Source organism: Microcebus murinus, chromosome 30 (assembly GCF_040939455.1).
Source record: "Microcebus murinus isolate Inina chromosome 30, M.murinus_Inina_mat1.0, whole genome shotgun sequence".
Lineage (NCBI taxonomy): Eukaryota > Metazoa > Chordata > Mammalia > Primates > Cheirogaleidae > Microcebus > Microcebus murinus.
In genome coordinates, this window is record NC_134133.1 from 4445066 (window position 1) to 4471099 (window position 26034).

At 48.6% G+C, this 26034-nt stretch overlaps 1 protein-coding gene across 3 annotated transcripts in view; it reads left to right on the top strand.

Moving 5' to 3' along the window:
• The window catches only part of PRICKLE2 (prickle planar cell polarity protein 2), a 352714-nt gene that overhangs the window by 228497 nt on the left and 98183 nt on the right, over window positions 1-26034 (top strand). Inside the window, exon 1 of one of the 3 annotated variants that reach the window (XM_075998832.1) lies at window positions 6010-10026. The exons of the other annotated variants lie outside the window; for them this stretch is intronic. The gene's annotated coding sequence lies outside the window, so the exon portion shown is untranslated. Of the gene's footprint in view, window positions 1-6009; window positions 10027-26034 lie in introns of those variants that run through there. 3 annotated transcript variants of the gene reach the window in all.

Here is a 26034-nt window from a genome sequence, read left to right on the forward strand (position 1 = left end):
GGGGAGGGAGCCAAATCTTCACCAGTCTTTCATTTCAACCTGCGCAGTCTAGCTTGTCCGTATTTCTCATTTTAATTAATGCAATTAAAGGAGGATAAAAGGCTGAGTGTTGAAATTTTGTGCGTTAGATTACTGGGATCAAGAATAATTAAAATATAGGAAACATGGCAGATTCCTAAGATGATGGGGAAAAAGGGAGGCCCCTTTTCTGGATTTAAAGTGTACCCAGCTATTGTCCACAGGATTTAGACCTGCCCATGGTGTGAGAAGTCTTTATGTTATGAAATCTTCGCAGATAGACAAGGAAGAAGGCTGGGGGAGAGGGGAGGACTTATCTTTATGTTTATCATGAACAATTTTGTCATTTACGGTTGCATCTCTCCTTCCTGCTGCCTTCTTTGAAAACCAAATGGGAAGTTATATTGATTAAACACCCACTTACATGCCAAGTAATCTACAACAGAGTACTTCATATACTTTGGCTCATCTCATCCTGCCCAAACCTTTGACAGATAGATGTGCCCATTTTGCATATGGCAAAACTGAGGCTTAGAGGGGAGGTAGCTGTCAGCTCCAAGGTCATGCCACTAGGAGGTCCTAGAGCCGGAAGTCAATTCAGGTTTTTTTGTTGGGCTCTTTCAATGACAATACCCTGTTGCAGGAGGAGGCAGATTATAAGTGTATTGGAAAAGTGTCTAAGAGTTAAAGACATCTCTTCTGGATCTCTCTCTCTCTCTCTCTCTCTCTCTCTCTCTCTCTCTCTCTCTCTCTCTCTCTCTTTCTCTTTCTTTCTTTTTTTTTTTTTTTAATACAGAGGCTCACTCTGTTGCCCAGGCTAGAGTGCCGTGGCGTCAGCCTCGCTCACAGCAACCTCAAACTCCTTGGCTCAAGCGATCCTCCTGCCTCAGACTCCCGAGTAGCTGGAACTATAGGCATGCGCCACCACGCACGGCTAATTTTTTTTCGGTATATTTTTAGTTGTCCAGCTAATTTCTGTCTATTTTTAGTAGAGACAGGGTCTCTCTCTTGCTCAGGCTGGTCTCGAACTCCTGACCTCGAGTGATCCTCCCACCTCGGCCTCCCAGAGTGCTAGGATGACAGGCGTGAGCCACCGCGCCCGGCCTTCTTTTGGGTATTTCTTTCTGTGAATGCAACCCCGCCTTTGTGGGTACCTCATGCATCTCAAACACGTATTTTCTGTATGGCTTACTCGGCTTGGATGTCGTTGCATGAGAGTTAAGTGCAAACCTAGAACATTTTCTTTGTTTTCCCCCTTCTGGAGTATAGCAGATGCAACTTTGATCTCCAGTATTCATTGAGGACTGCCATCTTCTTTTGATGTTAAACATCCCTTTGCTTTAGGACGTTATGGGTTTAAGAGGCTGTGTTTTGCTTTTTAATGTCTTTACATGGCACAAATAAAAATGGACAGCCGCGTGTGGCAGGCATTGCCGGAGGGTCGCTATTATCCGTTTTTCCTCTTCTATCTGAGCTCCTTGCAGTTGGGTGGGCTGCCAGGAAGGGGCTAGTTTGCCTACCGTGTTTCCCCGAAAATAAGACCTCCCCATAAAATAAGCCCTAGCAGGATGTCTAAGCATGTGCGCAATAGAAGCCCTACCCCGAAAATAAGCCCTAGTGATGGGCGTGGCTATGAAAATAAGCCCTGGTGGTGAGCGTGGCTATGAAAATCAGCCCTAGTGCTGGGCGTGGCTATGAAAATAAGCCCTAGTGCTGGGCGTGGCTATGAAAATAAGCCCTAGTGCTGGGCGTGGCTATGAAAATAAGCCCTAGTGATGGGCGTGGCTATGAAAATAAGCCCCAGCGATGGGCGTGGCTATGAAAATAAGCCCTAGTGATGGGCGTGGCTATGAAAATAAGCCCTAGCAATGGGCGTGGCTACGCAGAGCATCTGCACAACCCATGCATGTCGTCGCGGAGCGGGAAAGAACACGAGCAGCCCTTCTCATCTGCCCCATGAGAGCTCTATGGCTCCACATGAGAGATGGGGGCCAGTGGTTCTAAAGGAAATAGAGTTGCAAGACATTCAGGATGGGATTCGGGGTTTGGAGAGTGATGATGATGTTCCAGAAGAAGCCAACTTCACTCTATTTGAATCAGTGAAGAGGGTTGTACCATACTTAAAAAAAAAAATAACACATCCCCTGAAAACAAGCCCTACTAGGCTGTCTTCTTGAGGAAAAATAAATATAAGAGCCTGTCTTATTTTCGGGGAAACACGGTGCTAGCAATGATACTGTTCATCGCCGAGTTGATGGACCTAGAAGCCTCTTCAGGTCCCATTTCTTCCTTTGCTGGGACTTGGAATTTATCAGTTGGGATCACAGAGGCACAAGGAGGAGGCAGAATAGAGCCCTGAGTTGCTACTTGGAGCAGAGGTACTTGGAAAGCCTCCAGACCTCCAACCAACTGGGCCCGGGTGAGAAATCCGCCTTTCTTGGGTGAACAAGTGGCAGTCCACCTGGGATTGTTTGTCCCTGCGTCATCGCCTAGTCTGACCCAGCTTCTGCGACCATTCTTTGTCAGCCTCCTCCCCTGCATTTGACCTTGCTGGATTTTGAAATCTAAATGTCAGAGGACCGCTCTTGAGTGGACTATTTAAAACCGTGCACACACACACACACATTTTTTAAAAAATAAAATCAACTGAAATGAACCTTATTGGGTAGGTGGTTTGAGACTTTGGTGGTGATCTCTTGTATTAGTCAGGATTTCACACTAGCAGGGCCAGAAGGTACTGATCTACACCAGCTAGGATGGGGGGGTGAGGTCTTCAACATGTCTTTATCTTTTAGAAATTCTCCAAAAACCAAAACACTCTCGAGTCTCTGAGCGACTCACGCCAGTTCCGATCATCTCGGTATTCAAAAGTTCACCCACCCCCTTGGGTCCCAGTGAAATTCCTCTTGAGTTCATTTAAAATCTGCTCCTTCTAATTATACGCCTGTGGAAATGCAGGTTTAAAAATTGTGCATTACGACCGTCCTCGTTAAAGCTCTTGGTCTCTGAGGCCAAAGCCCTGGCCATCACTTACGCCTCTCTTCCCTAACCTGGCCGGCAGATTGCACTTGACCTTTCGCCCTAATCCTCTAACAAGATCCTGCCTAATGCTGGCTAGGATGGAAAGATGATTTGATTTCCCAGCCTCCACGGAGCTGCCTCTTTCTCACTCCCTGACAGTGTCCCGTGGAGGTGCTCTGCTGCCTTGTGGGCACCCAGACCCGTCTTTTAGCTCCGCATTTGTACTGGCACCCTCGCCTCCATTCATGCTCTCCGCGGCCTGCCTGCGACACCCTCTCTAGCTGCTAGAGTCTGACCTTGGCAATTTCAGCCGTCTTTCCATGCACGGCCTCTGCATTTTGTGTCATAATGCTTAGGGTGACCTTCTCCGCTCTAAAAATTGTTTTCGGTAGATTCGAAAAAGGAAAGCTGGTTTGGGCCTTGTCCTTGGCTCCCGTCATACTTTCCCTGATTCCTGACCCCCTTGTCAGGCACAGTTGATCTTGTCTTCCTTGTCCTGCCTCCTCTGTCCGGTATGCAGTTATGGTCATTTGCATACACAACCTGCTGTCTCACCTAGATAGAAAGTTGGGAAGGTCAGCAGTTGTGTCTTGTCTCCCAGCAAGAGGGTCCTTCCTGTGGCAGATCCCTGGTCAATACTGGATGGAGAGCCTCATGTATATTACCTGTATGTTACCTCATGTATATTACCTGTATGTTACCTCAAGTATATTACCTGTATTTTACCTCATGTATATTACCTGTATTTTACCTCATGTATATTACCTGTATGTTACCTCGTGTGTATTACCTGTATGTTACCTCATGTATATTACCTTTGTTACCTCATGTATATTACCTGTATGTTACCTCATGTATATTACCTGTATGTTACCTCAGTATATTACCTGTATGTTACCTCATGTATATTACCTAAATGTTACCTCATGTATATTACCTATATGTTACCTCGTGTATATTACCTGAATGTTAACTCATGTATATTACCTGTATGTTACCTCAAGTATATTACCTGTATGTTATCTCATGTATATTACCTGTATGTTACCTCGTGTATATTACCTGTATGTTACCTCAGTATATTACCTGTATGTTACCGCAAGTATATTACCTGTATGTTACCTCGTGTATATTACCTGTATGTTACCTCATTATATTACCTGTATGTTACCGCAAGTATATTACCTGTATGTTACCTCATGTATATTTCCTGCCTCATGTATATTACCTGCCTCATGATATTACCTATATATTACCTCGTGTATATTACCTGCCTCATGTATATTACTTGTATATTACCTCATGTATGTTACATGTATATTACCTATATTGCCTCTTCCCTGCCCCCGCGCCCATGAAGTGTGCTGGCATGAATGTTGGATTTGACTCTGATTTCGTAAAAGCAATGTGAGTTTTGTCCCTGTTTACCAGGACTCTTAAATTTCCGAAGCAGTTGTTGTCTCGCCTTCTCTGATATCTAACAGCGTGATCTCTAAAAAGTCTGATTAGAATCATCTCCAGGATGAAGATAACTAGATCTCAGGGAATTAGCAATTTGTGGATTTTGTCATGTTGATAATCTGTGCAAGGGCCAGGTGCGGTGGCTCACGCCTGTCATCCTAGCACTCTGGGAGGCCCAGGCAGGTGGATTGCTCAAGGTCAGGAGTTCAAAACCTGCCTGAGCAAGAGTGAGACCCTGTCTCTACTATAAATAGAAAAAAATCAATTGGCCAACTAATAGATATAGAAAAACTTAGCCGGGCGTGGTGGTGCATGCCTGTAGTCCCAGCTACTCGGGAGGCTGAGGCAGGAGGATCACTTGAGCCCAGGAGATTGAGGTTGCTGTGAGCGAGGCTGACGCCACGGCACTCACTCTAGCCTGGGCAACAAACCGAGACTCTGTCTCAAAAAAACCAAAAAAGTCTGGTTAGAATCATCTCCAGGATGAAGATAACTAGATCACAGGGAATTAGCAACCCGTGGGTTTTGTCATGTTGATAATCTGTGCAAGAGGGATGCCCGGGTCTCCAGGTTCCTTGGCACGGAGCTGGCTGGGCTCAGGGGGCACAGGCTGTCAGACAGACTCGGGCCACAGTGCTCTGGCTCCGACCAGGCTCCTCCCAACTCAGACCTTTGAGGACTCTGCACAACAGGCGTCCTCAAACTACGGCCCACAGGCCACATGTGGGCCGCCTAGCACATTTATCCGGCCCGCTGCCAGGTGTTTGTGCCACCGCTGCCTGTCCTGCTCAGCAGCCGACTCGTCCCGGGCCCACAGTGCGCACTCTCCAACGGTCTGAGGGACAGTGACCTGGCCCCCTGTTTACGAAGTTTGAGGACCCCTGCTGTAGCTCTCATCGTAACACGCGTCACATTCTACTGTAGTCGCTTGCTTAACTGTCTTCCTCTCTCCCTGCCAAACTCTTTTAAGGAAGAGCCCATGTCTGTCTTGGTCACCATGATGTCCCTTAGGCCTAAAGCAGGGACTGACAAAAGAACAGTAGGAGCTCAGTTCACGAGTGAATGGATTTATGAATGAACAGGTGAAGCTTCTGAAATAGAGTCGTGTCATCCTAGTGTACAGTCTCAGAAACTGGGGCCTCTTGGTACCTCTTGGTCACTTTTACTGCTTTGGTTTTTGTTGTTGTTGTTGTTTTGAGACAGAGTCTCACTCTGTTGCCCGGGCTAGAGTGAGTGCCGTGGCGTCAGCCTCGCTCACAGCAACCTCCAACTCCTGCCTCAGGCTCCCGAGTAGCTGGGACTACAGGCGTGCGCCACCATGCCCGGCTAATTTCTTCTATATATTTTTAGTTGGCCAATTAATTTCTTTCTATTTTTTTAGAAGAGTCTCACTCTTGCTCAGGCTGGTTCAAAACTCCTGACCTTTGAGCGATCCTCCTGTCTCGGCCTCCCAGAGTGCTAGGATGACAGGCGTGAGCCACCACACCCGGCCATATCTTTACTGCTTTCTATCCTAGTGTCAATGGCCATTAAAAGTGTTCGTGTTGGACCATGTAGAAAGGGACATGCCATGGTTCGCCCACGGTAGGTGGGACTTTGAGTTGTGCCCTAGGAGTGGGGGTGGTTTTGCAGTCTTCTGTTCACTCACTTTGTCCCCACCTTAAGTGTCAGAGCCGGTGTGTGACCCCAAGCAATCCATTCTAAACTGAGTTTCTCTTATTCCAGGCGTCCTCAAATTGCGGGTGCTTTTGCCCGTTTGTTTTCTTACTTCAAAAAAAGATATGTGCAGTGTGCATAGGAATTTGTTCATCGATTTTTTTTAAACTATAGTCTGGCCCTCCAACAGTCTGAAGGACAGTGAACTGGCCCCCTGTTTAAAAAGTTTGAGCCTGTCATCCTAGCACTCTGGGAGGCCAAGGCGGGAGGATCGCTCAAGGTCAAGAGTTCGAAACCAGCATGAGCGAGACCCCGTCTCTATTAAAAATAGAAAGAAATTAATTGACCAACTAAAAATGTATATAAGCAAAAAATTAGCCAGGCATGGTGGCTCATGCCTGTAGTCCCAGCTACTCGGGAGGCTGAGGCAGGAGGATTGCTTGAGCCCAGGAATTTGAGGTTGCTGTGAGCGAGGCTGATGCCATGCAACTCACTCTAGCCTGAACAACAAAGTGAGACTCTGTCTCAAAAAAAAAGGAAAAGAAAAAAGTTTAAGGACCCCTGTATTTTTAGCTCTTATAAAGTTGGGAGTCATGCATCAAATCTCTTTTAACGTTCTGTGTTCTGGCTTTCTTCTCCATTGCTTCGTTGTTGATGACTCATGAATTATTTCTCTTAATTCTTGTATGCTCATGCTGATCACAAGTAGAGCAGAGAGCAGCGTGTCCATCTTCAGATGGAGAAACTGAGGCGGAGAAAGTTCAAGGGACTTGTTCATGGCCACACTGGGGCAGGGTGTCACCGTTTCCACCTGGACATAGGTTGTCCCAAAGCGTTAGGTTTGTTAATTGACTTTCTGGAAAGATATTGAGGTCTGGGGCGACCATCTGCTCCCCTGCACGCTCTGAGTTCCGTGCAGTGGAGACCCAAGGCCGAGTGCTTCTCATTTGCTTCTGTTCCGTCTCCCTTGGTGAGAAGTTATTCCGGGCCTCCTGATTGTCACCATGAAAGGTCTTCCGTGAACCAGAGAGACGCGTTCTGAAAGAAGTTATTAAGCATTATTAATATAATTATCTCTAACAAAAGACATCATTTAACTTCTCCACACTCAACAAAGCAATCCATTTGAAGGTTCAAGAGCTCCAGCTGGAAGGGCAGAGCTCATCAGAGTGGGTTCTCCAGGCGGGACAGTGTGGGCACGGAGCGTGCCGGCTGCTTTGCCCTTGGGGACACTTTGTGTGCATGATGGAACACACCTCCCTCCCAGCCTCCCAGGCTCGGGGTCCCCAATATTGCTGTGCTTGCCTCTACCTGGCCGACCCAGGACCCTGCACAGGCAATATTATCCAGAACTTTTTTTTTTCTTTTTAGAGACAGGGTCTTGCTTTCTTGTCCAGCCCAGACTGGAGTTCAGTGGCACAATCATGGCTCACTGCAGCCTCAGACTCCTGGGCTCGAGCCATCCTCCTGCCTCAGCCTCCTGAATAGCTGGGACTACAGGCATGCGCCACCACGCCTGGCTAATGTTTTTAAAATTTTTTTTATGTAGAGGCGGGGGTCTTGCTGTGTTGCCCCGTCTGGTCTCAAACTCCTGGCCTCAAGTAATCCTCCCGTCTCAGCCCTCCCGCAAAGTGCTGGGATTACTAGCCAGCCTAGAACATTTGATTTCAAACAATAAAAGATGACCATGGAAATACTCAGAGGATAGAAACAATGGCCATCCTAGTGAATGGAACACCTGGGTGAAATTTTCTGACTTCATTTAAAGTATCAGAATACTGGGATTCAATACAAGGATGTTATTGGCCAGGCGTGGTGGCTCGCCCCTATAATCCTAGCACTCTGGGAGGCCGAGGTGGGAGGATCACTTGAGCTCAGGAGTTCGAGACTAGCCTGAGCAAGAGCGAGACCCCCATCTCTACCAAAAATAGAAATAAATTAGCCAGGCATGGTGGCACATGCCTGTAGTCCCAAGCTACTTGGGAGGCTGAGGCAGGAGGATCACTTGAGCCCCGGAGTTGGAGGTTGCTGTGAGCGAGGCTGACACCACGGCACTCTAGCCCGGGCCACAGAGTGAGACTCTGTCTCAAAAAAAAAAAAAAGAAATCTTGTTATTTATTGAGGATGTGACATTGCGTTAATTGTCACCATAGCTCTACTCAGTATTTTTACCTTCTTTTATTGAGCTACAGCAGAAGCTCTGTGAAAACAGAGGCTGTGTTTATTATACCCAATTCCTAGAACAGTGCATGGCATACAGTAGGTAATTTATTGAAGGACTGAGTGATACCCATGAAGTTGTTGAAGATCCCAAAAGTTACCTTACCTGCCCAAGGTCCCGTTGCTAGCAGGATTTGAACCCAGGGCTACCCAACTCTGTAAAGTTCTTTCTTCCTGATTGCTTGGGTTCCCCTCTTTGTGGCACAATGGAATGGAGATTAGAGACTCAAGAGTTATTCAAGCAAAGTCTGAGGTCTAAGAAACGCAGATTCTGAGCCATTCTTGGGGAAATCCCATGTGATCTTGGAAAAGCCCCTTGTGCACTAGGCCTCTGGTTTCTCATCTGCAAAATGAGGTGGGGGCAATGCTCGAGAGGCTCCCAGGGTGCCTAGACCTGCGGAAAGCTTTGTGCTTTGTCATCTCCCATCGCACTTGGCCTTGGGCAAGGAGTGGGGGAGGGGGTGCCTAACCCACCCCTCCCCCCCTCCCAGCCAGCGAGGAAAATAGTCGCTTTTTATTGCGGTGAAAACTCAGTGGTGACATAGCCCCAGGCCGAGGGGCCGCTGACACCCTGCAATGAAAGTTGGAGGGAGAAAAGAAAGGGAAACAAAGTGGAGGCATTTGAGGGCTTGACACAGCTTTTGATTTAAAAAAAGAAAAAGAGAGAGAGAGAGAGAGAGAGAGAGAACTGGGATTCCTAGGTTGGCGCTGCGTATAATGTGAAACAGGCGCTCGGGTTGGTAATTGTGCCCAGATCTGATCCCTGGCACAGAAGAGCACGGTGCTTTAAAAAAAAAAAAAAAAAAGAGAAAAAGAAAAAAAAAATAGTCCTGTGTCTTTAAAGGCTGTTTCCTTATATGCGCTCCTTCCTGTGCGCGTTTGCAGCCAGGCCTTTTGCGTCCGAGCCCGGGGTGGCTTTTCCTCCCTGTCCCTGGCCCGGGGATTATTGATTTGGGAGGGGAGGCTAATTTCCATGCAAATAAATCCCAGCGGCCCGGCAGGGCAGGGGCGGGCTGGGGCGTCCAGATGCCACCGCCGGGCGACTTGCTGACATCACGGGCTCATTAGCATGTGCAGGATGCGGGGCTGCAACACGGGCTCCCCAGGCTCGGCCACGGGCAGCACCGCGACAGCGACGGGTGTCTTCTGACCCCGCGGCACGTTCCCCGGTTCGGTGGCTCCGGCCGGTGGCCCCGGGTCTGGCTCCCAATCCCTTGGTGACGCCCAGGCTGGGGTCCGTGACTTCTCTGGGACTGTCGTCGTCGTCGTAAAGGAGGGGAGTCCAGAGGAAACCGGGGTTCCGGGCAAGGCGATCGGAGTGGCCAGCCGGATCCGGGGAAGAGAGGAGGAAGTCTCACTTCTTCCCCCCGCTTGGTGGCGTCCCCCTGCGGCCGGGGCTGTCTGGGGCCGGCGGGAGCTGTTTGTCCCCGAGGGAATGAGCGGCAGCAGCTGGCACCAGAGGACACCGCCGGCTTCAGGGAGGGCTCAGGTTTTGAAAGGGGGATCCGGGACAAGATGCTTTGGCTGCTCGGGCTCCTGCTCGTGTTCTCCGGAGCCGGGCCCAGTGGGGAAGTGAGCTGGGGAAACTGAGGAGCCCCCCGGCCGGAGAAGCTTCGCCCAGGACCGGACTTTCCTCCTCCCTGGAGCCGGGTAAGGTATTTGCTCTAAGTCGCAGGTGACACTGCGCTGTTTTCTTTCCAGGCAGGTTGGGAACGCCAGGTCTCTGGGGCCTTTTGCACCCGGGTGGGGGAGGGGGATGTCGGGGGTGCCACTGTCTTGGCCAGGTGGCATTTTTTTTTATTTATTTATTTTTGGTGCCCCCCCCCTTTGGGCTTTCTACGCGTATCGGAAAGGTCCATGGCCCAGTGATAATGTCACAGGCGTAGGGAGTCCTGCAGAAACGCTTAAGTCTTGGTGGCAGTGTCTCTCCCAAAGTGTAGCTTTCTTTTAAAAATAAAATAAAATAAATAAAAATAATAAATAAATAAAAATAATAAAAGTAAATAAAATAAAAGTAAGTAAAATAAAAATAAAATGAATTTTTAAAAAAATAAAATTAAAATAAATAAAAAATAAAATAAAAATCCAGGGGAGGATACAGCTAAAAAAAAAAACAAAACAAATACCCGGTGGCGTTCATGCCCAAGTGGTCATTCTAGAACGTGATGTCAGACACCATTTGGGAAATGTGGGGAGTGAGGACTTGGCCGAGACTTCCAGGTAAAGAAATGGCTCTGGAATTCTTTAGGTTGCGTTTCAGCCAGCGCTGTCAGGTTAGACATGGTGACGGGGCTTCAGCCTGTGACGGCGTGGCCTGGCCGGATGGCACACGATTCGGTTTGCTGTCTATACTGGGTTTCCCCGAGGAGCGCCCGTGGTTAGTGCTCCTCACTCTCGGTCTCCTGAAAACCAACCGTGGTGGCATTACTCCTCGGCCCTGGAGGTCTTGCGATGGATGCAGTACAGATTTTTTTTAATCCCATTATTTTTTTTTGGACGGTGCCGGGTCTATCCTAGCAGGGCGTGTGTGAGCCATCAGTAATCCGGGCTGGGCCGGGTCCCGCCGGGGCGAGTGATCCGTACCAGATGCGATGGGTCCGCTGGTCCCAACGTGGCTCTTGCATAACCCGGGCACAGAGGCGATTTCCCCCGCGAGCCAGCTGTGCTTCCAGCGTCCGTGCACGAGTGCGGGGCGCACGGTGGGAGCACAGCCACGCGCCGCGGGGGCTGAATCCGCAGCTCCCAGCCTGCGATTTGCTTCGCCTGCACCTCTCCTCCCAAAGAGTGTGTCAAACCGTCTCCGTGAGGCTCAAACTAAACGGGGCTCTTCGCTGGAGGCCGGAGTGGCCGCTCTAATCCTTCCCCCCCAAGGCTGCACTGCCTGCTGGTGGCTTTCACAGCTGGGGCAGGACGCCTGTCCCCAAGGACTCCGTTAGTGAGTCCCAACTTGGACATCATTTCCGGATTTTGGAAATTTGGATCTGCATGCCTCCTGGGGTGCGTGGAAAGGCTTTTTTTTTTTTTTGCCTTTCCATCAATTGCTCCTTCCCCTCTGGAGTTTTGTTTTTTTTTTTAATGTGAAAATGAAAACAAACTGGCTTCGCTTCGGGCATTGCGGTCTGTAAAGGGTCGTGGGGCAGCCAGGAAGAGTGAAATAGCGTCGTCTGCAATGGCATGAGTGTGGAGATCGGCCCGTGCAGTTTTGTGGGGGTGGGAATGGAAATATAGGAAGGAAAGGCATTCAGGGAAGCTTAGGGAATGAGAAGGAAACTTAGAGGCTGGGCAAGATGACAGGATGTGTATCCAGGGCTCAGCTTCTAGATTCGGGAGCTTGCTCAATCACAGCTGGCTCTCTGAGCAATGGTTTTTGCTGGTCAAATGGGGAGAGCCCTAGAACGCACAGGCAGGGTGATAGATACAAAGATTTAATGAGATGACACATAAAAAAAGTCTAGCCCGGCGCCAGTCGCCAGTCACATAGCAAATGCTCAGTAAATGCGAGCTACTGTTGTTGTTGTTGTTGTCATTGTCACAGTTTTTGTCATTGTCATTTGCAAGCATCAGTTGCTGAAAACCCGAACAGTCCATTGAAAAGGCAATAGGTTCTGCGAGCAGCAAAGATGATTCATTCCCACTCCAAAAGAAACTTCCCACCCTGCAGATTGAGTTCCTTATCCAGAACTGGTAGTGCATTTTGCAGAACTGAAAGTGACCGGCCCGGATCACGAAAATCATTGACGTGCTGGCTGGGGGTTCCGGCACCTTTAAAGAAGCCAGCCTGTTTGGGGGCAGCTGACGAGTCACACGTAGAAAGCTGTGGGGTTGCAGTTGGAATCCACGACGCATTTCTGAATTTTTCTTCTGCTCAGGCTGTGCATGAGAGAGGCAGTCCTCTTCTTTCTTTCTTTCTTTCTTTTCAGTGCAGACACTTAGCACTTCCTTTTCCATCCAGGGAGGCCACTGAATATGTGCTTCCCCTGCCGGTTGTCGCCTCAGGAGCCTGAGGCTGAATTTCTGTCCCCACCTGGGTGGCTTCAGGTGACGGGCGGGCGGGCCGTTAAGGGAAAAGAACAGGCCTCCCCTGCCTGACTGTGACCTGACCCAGGCCTTTCTGCCTTTGTTCTGTGTCCCCTGCCACCGTGGTGACGTCTTTGCTAGACTTGTGACCTTCCTCCTTCATGCCATGACACCTCTTCAGTCCCACGATTGGACGGCTGCTTCTCCCTTTCCTGCCAGCATCTTCCTTTCTTTTTTTTTGAGACAGAGAGTCTCACTCTGTCGCCCAAGCTAGAGCGAGTGCCGTGGCGTCAGCCTCGCTCACAGCAACCTCAGACTCCTGGGCTCAAGCCATCCTTCTGCCTCAGCCTCCCGAGTAGCTGGGACTACAGGCATGCGCCACCATGCCCGGCTAATTTTTTTTCCTATATATTTTTAGTTGACCAATTAATTTCTTTCTATTTTTAGTAGAAATGGGGTCTGGCTCTTGCTCAGGCTGGTCTCGAACTCCTGACCTCGAGCGATCCTCCCTCCTTGGCCTCCCAGAGTGCTGGGATGACCGGCGTGAGCCACCCCGCCTGGCCCCGACATCTTTCTTTATACTTCAGGTGAAATGGGACTGTCATACAGGGGTCTGCGAGACAAATTAAAAGGAATCACAGGAATCTGGTATAAATTTTTTTCCCCAAGAAACTCAGAATTGGGAGTTGGCGATGGCTGGTTGCCATGGACCTTTAGTAGGTTCTCGTGGAGAATGATATTTATAGCTTGATAAATATCATGTGTCCCACCTCCATTGCCTCCTGATTATCTGTGCGATCTTGGGAGGGTTGCCTGACCTCTCTGAGCTTTGGTTTTCTCATGCGGATATTGCAAATAAAGTCCCCTGAGCACAGAGGATCGCTGTGAGGGTCACAGCTGTCATGCCTTCGCCCAGTCCCTGGTCCTACCTGATGTTGGGCTTTATCTCCTTCCTGTTCCTGTGACTTTCCTATTTCCCGTTGAACCCCAGCCTGTGTCCGTCAGCATCTATTGGAGTGGAAAACATTTAGAAAATTAAAAAAAATATATATATACATATATATATCTCCCACCCCGTGAACAACAGAGGGCGGTAGTTTTAATACTCGTTCAACAGAGAAACTGAAAGCCAGAGAGAATTAACTCACAGCCTCAGTGACACAGCTGGTGACAAACCCGGGTGCCCAGTGTCATAACGCCGCTTCTACTACACATCACCGATTCCAAACGCTCTGAGTTTGGGGACTCTTAACCCCCCGACTCCTCCCCCTGCCTTGAATTGGCAGAAACCTCTTTAATCGGCAGCCCCCAAGCTACGGTCTGATTTTCTCTGATTTCTTCAAACGCCCACGCGTCAAAGGCTCTGTCCCTCGGGTAGGAATTCCGGGCGGCAGGTGGGTGAGGACATTCTCTGGTTCTTGAAGACCCTCCTTCTCCACCCTCGAGGTGCTTGTAATCAGGTGACCGCCGGTGACCACAAGCTGTTTGCAAACGGAGAAGGTTGGGCATGAGGCATTGCAAAATCTGATGATTTTTGCGTTGATGGTTTTGACTGTTGACTTGCCAGTTTGCTCTGTCCCCCTGCCTGCAAACGTTTTAAAGAAAATGTTCTGGTTTCTATTCCTCCTCTGTGTGTGTGTGTGTGTGTGTGTGTGTGTGTGTGTGTGTGTGTTTGTATGTGTGTGTATGTGTGTGTGTGTGTATGTGTGTGTGTGTGTTTGTGTGTGTGTGTGTGTGTGTGTGTGTGTGTATGTGTGTGTGTGTTTGTATGTGTGTGTATGTGTGTGTGTGTGTATGTGTGTGTGTGTGTTTGTATGTGTGTGTGTGTGTGTGTGTGTGTGTGTGTTTGAGTCGAGCCGGGGAAGAAATCTCCACTGGGGACTTGGCCAGTTGAGTTTGGACACTCGGTTTCTCTTTTCTCTTTGGCCCATTGTGTGAGCGGTTTGTTATTTGGAATTGTCTGAAAACCACAGGCTCGCTTGTTCTGTTATTTCCCTATAGGGGATGAGGCAGCGGGAGAAAAAAAAAAGCAGGGCTGGGAGGGAGAGAGAGAGAGAGGAGAGACAGAAGAGAGGAGAGAGAGAGAAAGAGAGAAGAGAGGAGAGAGAGAGAGAGAGAAAGAAGGGGAGAGAGAGAGAAGAGAGGAGAGAGGGAGAGAGAGAAAGAGAGGAGGGAGAGAGGAGAGAGGGAGAAGAGCGAGGGAGAGAGAGGAGAGAGACAGAGGAGAGAGAGAAGAGAGAAAAGAGAGAGGGAGAGAGAGAGAGAGAAGAGAGGAGAGAGAGGGAGAGAGAGAGAAAGAGAGGAAGAGAGAAGAGAGAGGGAGAGAGAGCAAGAGGAGGGAGAGAGAGGAGAGAGACAGAGGAGAGAGAGAGAAAGGGGAGAGAGGAGAGAGAAAAAAGAGAAAGGGAGAGAGAGAGGAGAGGAAGAGGGAGGAGAGAGGGAAAAGAGGAGAGAGAGAGGGGGAGTGTTAGGATGGAGGCGTGGGGAGGGGGGCAGGGAAGCGGACAGGATGGGCTAGCAGCTGGGGACAGCAAAGCTCCTTTGCACCAGGAAAGGGCAACGCTGAAGGTTCCCTGTGGGTGAAGTTGCAGCTCCCAAGGCAAGCAGCCTCCCAGTTCCCCTGCAAGCTAAAAACTCCTCTCCCCATCTGTCCAAACTGTGGAGAAGCCGTTTTTAACCCTAAAACCCTCCTTGCGACTAAACGCGGCACAAGCTAGCCCCTAAGAGCACCGGGACGGGTTTTGAAAAGTGCCCTGATGAAAAGGAGCTGGATTTGGAGCAGAGCCCGAGGCTGCCTGTCCTCGCTGGGCGGGGAGAGGGTGACCTCGCGGCCTGCGCTGTGCATGGCCGTGGCGAGGAGGTAGGGGAGACCAAGGCTGGGAAGATGACACGTGGCGACCCAGAGCCTGCAGAAGCCAGAGGCACCCTGGAGGGGAGTGGGGGCAGGAAAGCAATGGGGGGGCCTCTTTGGAGGAAGTGTTTAGGACAGCAGGGTGAACCTGCAGGCGCAGGGCACGATGGAGAGTTCTGGAACACCCCCCCCCAATCCCTCCTGGTGCTAGTCTCTGAGCCACGTGTATAAACCATCTGGGGCCCGGATGTGGGCACAGGAGCCTTCGTCTCTTATGATGTGGAGCACAGATTGACCCTGGGCTGACATATCTTTTCCACCCCGGTGTCCGGCCTGTCGCAGCTGATGGAAGGCTGACTTGAGGCGCCTCAGTTTCCATGCTGGGGGTGCCATTGGCCTCCAGGGCCCCTCCCGACCTTGGCTCCTTAACACCCAACCTTATAGGCCGGGCGCGGTGGCTCACACCTGTCATCAGAGCACGCTGGGAGGCCGAGGCGGGAGGATCGCTCAAGGTCAGGAGTTCGAGACCAGCCTGAGCAAGAGCAAGACCCCCCTCCCTCTCCCCGTCTCTACTAAAAATAGAAAGAAATTAGCCAAACAACAACTAAAAATAGAAAAAATGAGCCGGGCATGGTGGCGCATGCCTGTAGTCCCAGCTACTCGGGAGGCTGAGGCAGGAGGATCGCTTGAGGCCAGGAGTTTGAGGTTGCTGTGAGCTAGGCTTACGCCACGGCACTCACTCTAGCCTGGGCAACAGAGCGAGACTCTTGTCTCAAAAAAATGAAATAAAATCCAACCTTATAAATATGACCCAGCCCCATCCAGGGTTAAGAGTAACCGGGACAGGAATTGTTAGCATTTCATTCCAGCTGGGCGGGCTGCCATTTTTCCAGCTCTTTTCTTGGCATCCTTTCATCGCTTATGCATGTCCTTGGAGATGCCTGTTCGTGAAAGTTCCAGGACTTGACTGAGAAACAGCCGTGCTTTCTAGGGTCCCCAAATCTGGTATGGTTTCAGGGTAGCTGGTAGTGTATAAGGCAGTATATATTTTGGGGTGTCTATGTGTCTGCATATGGTCTGCGTGTTCGTGTGTAGACGTGTTGTCTACACGTGTGTAGACGTGTAGACAAAATAATAACTATGATACACTGAGCGCCTACTGAATACTAGCTGACTTGCACGATGCTTTTATGTATGTGGCCTTATTGATGCTTGCAGCAATCATAAAGCTAAGTGGCATTAGTTCCATTTAATAATTGAGGAACCAAGAGTCCCAGGGGTTAAATAACTGGCTCAAGGTTACACAGGCAGTTAAGAGTAATGCCGGGATTCAAACCCAGGAAGATCCTAGTCCAAAGCCTGAATTATGTCCACTACTCTGGGCTTCCTTATACTTTTTTTTTTTTCTATAATGCCATCTGGGTATGGTTTTCTTTTTTCTATTCCTTCTAGATTGTTTTCGTGGATCCCTCATTTGAGAAACTCCTCATAATTTAGCCATCAAATTTAAATCTTTCTGGTTGATCTGTTGGGGAAATTGGGAACACCCAAGGGGAACACCCATTTTATGTGTTGGGCAGAAAATGGAATATAGTGGTTTCTTCACCTACTGCCCCGAATGTGGCTTTAAGGATGGGAGAGCGAGGTCGGTTGGAAGGTCAGTAAGATCCGCGGAGTGAGGAGGAGGAGGAGCTTCGGGCCAGAAGTAGACGCCATGGCTGGACCAGAGGGGACTGGCGAGTTCTGCTGGGCTCTGCTGGTGGCCGTGGGCAAACCAATCGGAGTTGGGGGCAGGGGCCAAGCTTGTCACTCTCCATCCCTGATTGTGTACACGCACTAGGGAAGAAGGGGTGTCGGGGGGATGGCGTGGCGGGGGGGGGGGGGGCGTGGCGTGGCGGGGTGCTTATTTGCTGTCGGAAGCTCTCCGGGCTGTGTTAGGCATGCAAGCATCCTGCAGAGAGCTGGAGACCACGGCCACTTGCATGTTTAACATGCATGTACCTAGCATGTTGTTAACATGCATGTACCTAGCAAGACCACATGCATATTTAACATGCATGTACCTAGCATGTTAACATGCACGTACCTCGCGAGTTGTTAACATGTGTGCACCTAACGTGTTGTCGACATGCATGCATCTAGCATGTTGTCAACATGCATGTACCTAGCAAGACCACATGCATATTTAGCATGCATGTACCTAGCATGTTGTTAACATGCATGTACCTGGCATATTGTTAACATGCATATACCTAGCAAGACCACATGCATATTTAGCATGCATGTACCTAGCATGTTGCTGAAATGCAGTTTCTGCTACTTCTCCTGCTAAGCCACCTTTATCATGGGCACAGAGGGAAAATAAATTTGGCTACATTCAGAAGGCCCAGCTTCTAGCCCCAGTTATTCCTCATTTGGGTCAAGCCTCAAATAAATCACTCAGCTACCCTGTGACTCAGTTTCTCCATCTGCAGAGTAATAAAAATACTTAATAGCTAACGTTCACCGTTTGCTTACCGCGTGTGACACTCTGTGCTCACGGGTTTATGCGCCGTGTCTTATTTAATCTTCACCCTTTGAGGCAGGTTCTGTTACCATTCACTTTCTACAGCCACTAGGCACAGAGAGGTTGAATAACTTGAGCAAGGTTGCACAGCTAGTCAATTCTGAACAAATTGGCCAAACTGGTATTTGAATTCATACCACCTGACTCTGGAGCCTTTACAAGTTAAAGGCGTAATAGATGCGAAAGATCTTGGGACCTACTGTGTGCGTGTATGTGTCGTTCACTTGTATGATATGTACACTTGTAAATATTTCGGGTACCTGAGACTATATAGGAAGTAGGTGTTTCCTAGCTGAGGTTGTGTCGTTCTTAAGTAAAAAAGATTTCAGTTTCTATACGCTAAAGTCAAATACATTGCGAAGTGTTCTAGTTTTGTCTTGACTTAAACAGTCCTCGCCGTTGTGAAGTTTTCTTTTGTCTGTTTGTTTGTTTTTATTTCTTTTCTCTTTTCTTTTTTCCCCCTGATTCCAGCTGGATGTGGGGACCCCTTATAGTGGGAAGTTTTGAAGAGCACAGGTGTTTGCGCTCTGTCGTCTTCGATTCACCTGGGGGGGCGGGGGCGTGTTCTGTAAGAGGAATGTCCAGAAGAATGGAAGGTTCTAGTTAACTGAGTTTCTGGTCTTTTCGAATGAGGGCCCGGTTTACTTTCAGTCTCGGTTTTTGCAAGCTTGTACAGTAGATGAGATTCCTTTTCGGCCCCAGTGGGGAGAGCAGGGTCAGCCCAACGGGCAGATCTTGTGATTCGGTGCCCGGCAGCCGGGCAAATGATAGTCCTGAGCGTGAATCCCCAGGGACCCTGCCGTGTCGGTGGGCGTCAGGAGAGGCTGGCTGTGACTGCCATCTGAACCGGGTGCTTGTCACCTCACTGCACCCCAGGCTGAGATCCGGCTGTAGAAACACCTGCCTGCCCTCACGCCTCCTTGCTAAGCCCCCGGAAGCTTCCGTCCGGATAATAGAGGAAATCTTCTACAGTGGGGAGAATCTTCCCTGTTTGAATGTATCTCCCTGTTCGGACTCTACTCTCGGAGGTGTTCTGACTGTAGGATTAATTTGGCAGCTACCTGGCACCTGCGTCACCATGCCTCGATCTCCCTTGCCCACTGCAGGCCTCACTAATGACCAATGCATTCTTTTTTTTTTTTTTTTGAGACAGAGTCTCGCTTTGTTGCCCAGGCTAGAGTGAGTGCCGTGGCGTCAGCCTCGCTCACAGCAACCTCAATCTCCTGGGCTTAAGCGATCCTCCTGCCTCAGCCTCCCGAGTAGCTGGGACTACAGGCATGCGCCACCATGCCCGGCTAATTTTTTTCTATATATATTAGTTGGCCAATTAATTTCTTTCCATTTATAGTAGAGACGGGGTCTCGCTCTTCTTGCTCAGGCTGGTTTTGAACTCCTGACCTCGAGCGATCCTCCCACCTCGGCCTCCCAGAGTGCTAGGATGACAGGCGTGAGCCACCACGCCCGGCCAACATTCTTTCTGTCAAGTTCCAACACAACCTCAGAATCCTTCTCAACACAGCTCTGCAGGCAGCCTGTACCCTGAGCTGTGGTTGGCCCGGGAGATTTAACTTATATGCCGTGTCTACCTTTGCATTCTCCCCGGAAGTTGGTTCTCTTTTCAGTTTAGTAAATGTGTATCAAACACCTACCAATTGCCTAGTTGTGCTGAAACGAAATTCTATCTTCCATTTACTCTATGTTTTATTCTTTCTCCCGAATGTGGATGATTTACAGGCTTATTGAAAGTTTTAGCTAGTTGAATTTTTGGTTGCTTAAGGTTGTAATAGGTTTTTTTCCTTCTTCTCTAGGGTATACATCTGATTATTGGGGTGACTTTTTTTTTGACACAGGGTTTTGCTCTGTCACTCAGGCTAGAGTGCATACAGTGGTGCTAATATAGCTCACTGCAGCCTCAACCTCCTGGACTCCAGCGGTCCTCCTGCCTCAGCCTCCCAAGTAGCTGGGACTACAGGCCTGCGCCACCATGCCTGGCTGATTTTTTTCCATATAAGTTTGGCCAATTAATTTCTTTCTATTTATAGTAGAGACGGGGGTCTCACTCTTGCTCAGGCTAGTTTCGAACTCCTGACCTCGAGCAATCTGCCTGCCTCGGCCTCCCAGGGTGCTAAGAGTACAGGCGTGAGCCACCACGCCCGGCCCCATGGCTAATTTTTTAATTATCTTTTGTAGAGATGGGATCTTGCTGTGTTGCCCAGTCTGGTCTCGAACTCCCAACCTCAAACGATCCTCTTGCCTCTGTCTCTCAAAGGGCTGGGACGACAGGCGTGAGCCACTGCACCCAGCAGTGGTGACCATTGCTAAAAGTCCTGTCCCTTTTCATTTCCAGGGATGTAGGGGTCTTTATCCAGCTCTCCTGCTGGGATGGCCCGAGAGGAGTTCCTCCTGCTCCGCCCTCCCTGTGCTTTTTATTCGGGTCGGGCCACTCTGCAAACCCCCGCCTCGTTAGGAAGCAGGGTGCAAATGCCAAGCAAAGAATCCGACAACAGGAGCTTATGTTCTTGCTAGAATGGACGTGACTGATCAGAAAGCTTGACCCTGCCTTTCCTTCATTATGCCAATTTGGCTGCCTAACCAACCTCCTGAACGCCGGTGTCGTTTGCCCTTGTCATGCTGAAAAAACTGTTTTAAAATCCGCGTCACTGAGTTTTTAAGATGCAGCCTCCTGAACGGGAACTATGATATCATGTGCTATTTTGAATTTTTTAAAAGAATGTTGCAGAGAGTGAGAAATAGCACTTGAGCTTCTACAAGATACAAAGCACTGATTTTGGCCCTGTGGATTAGCTTAAAATTTCAGAGAAGGTCTTTTATGCCCGTTTTTTTTTTTTTTTTTTTTTTTTATGAAAGGTCTTTTATACCAGTTTTCCAAGCCAGATGTTTTATAGCTTGGGATCCATGAGCATCGAGGGACCCGAGAGGCTTGATAAACTTTCTGAAATGGAATGTTAGAATTTTTTTGTGAATGTGCACATGTTCATTTTTTTTTTAAGGGACAGAATCCTAGCTTTCATCAGATTCTTAAAAGCATCAAGTCACCCAAAAGGTTAAGAACTGCCAAGTCAGATGGTAGATTGTTGTAAACTCAGGCAGAGAAATCTCCGTAGGTTAACGGGTGGGACTGGAAAAAATATTCTTCTGCCCTGTGGAAATACAACATTTTTCGACATGACTACCCAGGATCTAACATGAAGCCCTGTGGAGCTGGAATAAGAGAATTACCTGATTTTCTTCCATTTTACGGAAGAGTAATTTAGGGGCTTTGGTCTCAGATGCCAAAACCACTGGAGTTCTTCTTTATTCCGTCTCTCAGATTTTTTAATTGTTCATTTAACAATTTAACATTCCAGGCACAGTAGCTCACACCTGTAATCCCAGGACTTCAGGAGACCGAGGTGGGAGGATCATTGGAGGCCAGGAGTTCGAGACCAGCCTGGACAACATAGTGAGACCCCATCTCTTAAAAAAAATGTTTGTTTTTTTTTTAAATTAGCCAGGCATGGTGGTAGTCCTAGCTACTTGGGAGGCCAAGGCAGAAGGATTGTTTGGTCCAGGAGTTTAAGGTTACAGTGAGCTCTAATCATGACTCTGCACTCTAGCCTGGGTGACAGAGCAAGACCCTGGCTCTAAAAAAAAAAAAAAAAAAATTAATGATTTTTGAACATTTACTTGGGACTAAGTAGAGTTTTTCAGTCTTTCTAGACTCAAGGCATTCTTTAGAATATTGGAGATTGTGCAGTGCAGTAACCGAATGAAATTACACTAGAGTCACAGTGAATTCTCAGCAGTAAGACGTTTTCCTCTACCTTAGTCTCATTCTTTTGCATACTTTCATTTAATTGAGGACAAAAAGTCTTCTTATTTTGATTGCGGTCTTGGTGAAACACTACTCATCATATAGTTGAATCACACTCCACATTCTTGGCATCACTGTAACTATATATTTTCAGTTATTGTAAAAGCAAATATAAAAAAAATAAAAATGAACAGAAATAAAACTTACACACTGATCATGTCGTGTTTGCATGGGTTTGTAACCTGCTGATTGAGAACTGCCAAACTAGGTTTTAGACTAGATATTATGCAGGGGTCCTCAAACTTTTTAAACAGGGGGCCAGTCCACTGTCCCTCAGACCGTCGGAGGGCTGGACTATAGTTTAAAAAAAATTATGAACAAATTCCTACGCACACTGCACATATCTTATTTTGAAGTAAAAAAACAAATGGGCAAAAACACCCGCATGTGGCCCGCGGGCCGTAGTTGGAGGATGCCTGTATTAGAAATTCAAAATTTCAAAGAGCTACCTATTGCTGTTTATTGCTCTAGACACAAGATAAGATCCTTGACCTTATGAACTTATATTACAGTGGGGAAATTATAAATATACACATTAACAAATAAAATGCTTCTGAGAGTGACAAATGTTAAGAAGAAAACATTTAAAGGATAATAGAGTGGAAAGTGAATAAGAAAGGGAGGTGAGTTTTGTTTTGGTTTGGTTTTTGAGTGTCTTGGGCTAGAGTTCAGTGGCGTCAGCCTAGCTCACAGCAACCTCAGACTCCTGGGCTCAAGCGATCCTCCTGCCTCAGCCTCCCGAGTAGCTGGGACTACAGGCATGCGCCACCATGCCCGGCTCATTTTTCTATTTTTAGTAACGACAGGGTCTCACTCTTGCTCAGGCCGGTCTTGAACTCCTGACCTCAAGTGATCCTCCCTCCTCGGCCTCCCAGAGTGCTGGGATGACAGGTGTGAGCCACTGCGCCAAGCCAGGATGAGCTATTTTTTATCAGGTTGGTGGAGGTGCCTTTGGGAGATGACAGGAAGAACGAAACACAGGCCAAGTCATGAACTGCCGAGGGAAGAGTATTCCAGGCCGAGAGGATCAGCCACCGCAAAGATCCTAAAAGAGGGTTGGCCTTGGCAAATTCAAGGGACAAATAAAGGCTCGGCCGGGCGCAGTGGCTCACGCCTGTTATCCTAGCACTCAGGGAGGCTGAGGCGGGAGGATTGCTCAAGGTCAATAGTTAGAGACCAGCCTGAGCAAGAGCGAGACCCCGTCTCTACTAAAAATAGAAAGAAATTAGCTGGACAACTAAAAATACATAGAAAAAATTAGCCAGGCATGGTGGCACATGCCTGTCATCCTAGCACTCTGGGAGGGTGAGGCAGGAGGATCTCTCAAGGTCAGGAGTTCGAAACCAGCCTGAGCAAGAACGAGACCCCTTCTCTACTAAAAATAGAAAGAAATTAATTGGCCAACTAATATATATAGAAAAAATTAGCCGGGCATGGTGGCGCATGCCTGTAGTCCCAGCTACTCGGGAGGCTGAGGCAGGAGGATCGCTTGAGCCCAGGAGTTCGAGGTTGCTGTGAGCGAGGCTGATGCCACGGCACTCTAGCCAGGGCAACAGAGTGAGACTCTGTCTCAAAAAAAAAAAAAAAAAAAAAAAAAACTGGTAAGGCTGAACCATGGTGGACAAGATAAGAAGTGAAGTGGAACAAAATGAAGTTGGAAGGCCGGGCGCTGTGGCTCACGCCTGTAATCCTAGCTCTTGTGAGGCCGAGGCGGGCGGATTGCTCAAGGTCAGGAGTTCAAAACCAGCCTGAGCAAGAGCGAGACCCCCCCCCCCCCCAAAAAAAAAAAAATGAAGTTGGAGAGAGGGGAAGAGGCCAGGTTATAGAGGGTCTTGTTGGCCGTGGTCAGGGACTTTGTGCTTCATTCTCATTGCAGCGGGAGCATTTTAAGCAGGAGAGTTGAGCGGTGTGATTGTTTACAAAACGGGCAGCGGTGGAAATTAGATTCTAGAAGATCAGGAGTAGAAGCAGGAAAGTAAGACGTGGGCTGTTGGAGTGGCCCAGGCGGCAGGCAGTGGTGAATGGGTCTAGGATAGGAAGATAGGGGTGGCAGAAGGAGATCAAGAACACGTAACTAGGACTCATCCTATGCACCAAGGAGGTCCGTCCCCCAAGCTGTTGTGCATCGCATCAGCTATGCCAAAGCCGAGCGGCGTTGCTGCGTGCAACAGGCTGCTGGGGGTGGGGTGCACAGTCGAGGCATGCATTTTCCGACCAGCATCTTGTCGAATCTGAAAGCCAACAAATTTTTTTTAAATATTTTCAAAACCTTACTCCTCCTGTAAGACCGTGCGAATTCGATTCATCAAGGGCTTCTCTCCAATAAAACATGAAACCAGGAAACGTTGTTTTGTTTCTCTGTGCTTCCCTCCTTCCTCTCGCTGCTGCAGAATGAGGAGACAAGTTGTGGCTCAGAAACAAAACCACAAAGACTCTCCCAGAGATCCCAGCTCGCGGCCGGGAAGTCAGCATCTTGCCTGCTTTTTTTTTTTTTTTTTTTGCTTTTTTTTTTGCCTGTCCTTCCTGTGGGAAACCCTGAGAACTTTGTTTTGTTTTGCTTTTTGCTTTTTTTTTTTTCCTCCCCTTGGACTTGACTGAAGCCAGATCTCTCCTGCAGAATAATGTCTTTCCGTGTCGTGTCCAACTCCAGCCGAATCGGGGGGCTGCACATCCAGTGTTGGTATTTGGGCAACATCCAATTTCTTGATCCTCTTCTCTCTTAAGTCCGCTGGGGTTGTCCTGAGCTTCTGGCCTGGTGCTCTGAGCAACGTGGATTTCTGGGAATTTTCAGCCTCGAGCCCTTCAGCACAGAGAGTGAAAGGGCCCCCTGTCAAGTGGCGAAGGGTGTGACCATTGCCAGACTCCCCACGAGCCAAGCCCCTGAGGGTCGCCTCTGCCAGCTGGCTCCTGTCCACGCCAGAGAGGGCTGGGTTTCTGTGGTTCTCCGCGTCTGGGGCTGGCCAAGTGACCCTGGATGAAACGCGGCCTAATATAAACTGAAAATGTTATTAATAAGCAGCCTCTTAAGAATTTCCTATGGCTCGCCAGTGATTCGAGGGGCCTCCGTGTGAACGGGGGGAAAAGCACAGCTTGTTTTAACATGGGTTAAGGGGCCCATGCGGCCAGTCCGGTGATGGGCTTTGGGTGAGCTCCACAAACCCCATGAGCCTTGGTTGTCCCATCTGTAAAATGGGGATAATAGTAATAATTCCCTTCTCAGCGTGCAGTCGGGGGATTTAAATGCATGGAAAGCGCTTGGCACAGAGCTTGGCACATAACTCAGAAAATGTTTTCTTAAAAAAAGAGCAGTCGGGAGAGTCATCCCCCAGAAAGGAAACCGGACTGGCTTTACGTCTCCCGGCTCAGGGAGGAGAAAGTAGACTTGGAGTTCCGGATGCCTGCAACGCTCAGTAGTAGTGGCCGCCGTACTTGTCCTCTGCAAGCTTCGCTTAGTTAATCTGGAAAGAACTCCTGCTCTTCAACCACCCTTGTATGGATCTTTATTGACGGTTCCAAAAGTTGCCTGAGTTGAACGTGCTCGGTAAGCTCCCAAGTCCTTGATTAGGCCAAGAGGTCATGAATGTCTCACCCGTCTGCTTCATCGTATCTTGGCATAAAAAAAAAAAAAAAAAAAAAAGAAGGTCACTTGTGTGGTCCTGAAAATTTAAAAGCTTGGCCAGGGATAAGGAATCCTTTGGGAGGGGTAGTAATGAAATGAGCTTGCTCAGTCTAGCGCACCTTTATTTGTTTTATCTATTTATTTATTTATTTTTTATAGCTCACCTTTAAGTAGACACCAAGTGTTTCATAAAGACCTAGAGAAATGAATTCTTGGCCATCTATCTGTTTTCCATTGATGTCCTTCCATCCTCACTGGGATAGATTAGCAGGGTCTAGACTGACTTCTTAAGAAAAAAAAAACCACTTAGTCTAACTACATTTAGGTGTTTGTTTTACTTTGTAGCCCTAGACCAGGGGTCCTCAAACTTTTTAAACAGGGGGCCAGTCCACTGTCCCTCAGACTGTCAGAGGGCCGGACTATAGTTAAAAAAATAACAAAACTGATCAAATTCCTATGCACACTGTACATATCTTATTTTGAAATAATAAACGGGCAGAAACACCTGCATGTGGCCCGCGGGCCGTAGTTTGAGGACGCCTGGCCTAGACAAACCACGGGCCCTGGCCCACTAGACTGGCATGGTCACGTTTCGTTACGCCAAGCATGTCGTGCGTATTAAGTTACGTGATCCTAATGGCAACTCAAGGAAGTGGCGGAGTCAGGATTCGAACTCACGTCCTTGTGCCTCCAGAACCTAAGATGGGATTAGAACCTAGATTAACCCACCG